This window comes from Poromitra crassiceps (assembly GCF_964638095.1).
Source record: "Poromitra crassiceps genome assembly, chromosome: 16".
Classification (NCBI taxonomy): domain Eukaryota; kingdom Metazoa; phylum Chordata; class Actinopteri; order Beryciformes; family Melamphaidae; genus Poromitra; species Poromitra crassiceps.
Window position 1 is genome coordinate 8565843 of NC_139645.1, and position 1375 is coordinate 8567217.

General features: G+C 50.6%; 1 pseudogene across 1 annotated transcript; it reads right to left on the bottom strand.

Moving 5' to 3' along the window:
• Positions 1–232: 232 nt before the first annotated feature.
• LOC310791334 (claudin-like protein ZF-A89 pseudogene) lies at positions 233–856 on the bottom strand (annotated as a pseudogene). The gene has a single exon. The product of its transcript is annotated as a claudin-like protein ZF-A89 pseudogene (transcript).
• Between the last annotated feature and the right edge of the window lie 519 nt (positions 857–1375).

Sequence of the window (1375 nt, forward strand, 5' to 3'; positions counted from 1 at the left end):
GCTTCGCCCCCTCTGGGCTGATAGGGTCGCTCCGCCCCTGCATATACATGAAGGAGGCATTTAACTTTCCAATTCTTTTTTTTTTTTTTTTTTTTAAGTTTGATTTCATTTAATAAAGCATTAAAAAGTAAAAATCAGAATTAAAACACATTTCAAAAACTTAAAATAGTTCACTTCATGGAGCAGAAGGTTGTTTGCCTCCCCCCCCCCCCAAAGGCACTTTGAAGAGCCGTCAAACGTAAGCTCCTCCACTGGCTGCCGAGCATGGAGCAGAATATTTGGCCGAGTATCCTCCTCTGTCCTTGCGCTCGGAGCACTGGCAGCAGAGGAGCGCGCTGCCCATCAACATGAGACCGGCCGAGCCCCAGCCGATGAAGAGCGACGCACCCAGCTCCCTCCTCTGCGCGTCCACCATGACGGGGTTGTAGAAGTTCCAGATGACTTCGTTGGTAGACCAAGACACTGGGATCAGGCAGAGGATACCGCCGACGATGAAGCACACCCCCGCGGCGATGGCCACCTCGCTCTTGTGCACCTCGTCCTCGATGCAGTTGGAGAGCAGCAGGAGCAGGAGTCCCAGGAGGGCCACCAGGATGGAGATCACCACCAAGGCCCTGGCCGCCTGCAGGTCACGGGGCAACGCCAGCATGGAGTCATACACCTTGCACTGCATCTGTCCTGGGCTCTGTTTCACACAGTTCATCCACAGGCCCTCCCAGTAGACCTGCGCCGTCACAATGTTGTTCCCGATGAAAGCGGACACCCTCCATATGGGCAGGGCGCAGATGATGATGTCTCCCAGAAAGCCGATGACCGCCAGGAAGATGCCGAAGACCTGGAGACCAGCAGACGCCATAGTGTTGCCTCAATTCAGCTGGGAACCAGTGGATGCCTCAGGTCTTCTAGTCTCATATGATAGCAGGAGCCGTATATTTGACACCCCTGACTTACACAGTTTCACAGCAGTTTCCTGCGGCGGCGTCACTATGATGATCAGGTGTGTGTGTGTGTGTGTGTGTGTGTGTGTGTGTGTGTGTGTGTGTGTGTGTGTGTATGTGTGTGTTGGGGGGGGGGGGGAGGTGGACATTGTGGGGTTACTATTTGCAGTGGAAAACCAACAGGTACTGTATGCAATTCAATTCAATTCAATACAATTTTATTAATCCACGAAGGCAATTAGGTTTAGGCCATCATAAAAGCAAAAGTAAGACGAGATGAGATGAGCCGTTGAGATGTGTTTTTCCCACCATCACAGATAGTCCATGGGCCAGACCAGATATCGGTACCATATGGGTGGGCAAAACTTTACCTATACTAAATTGTTTATAGGGTCAATATAAGTAAATTAATATATGATAGCCTTTCCACAGGAGTA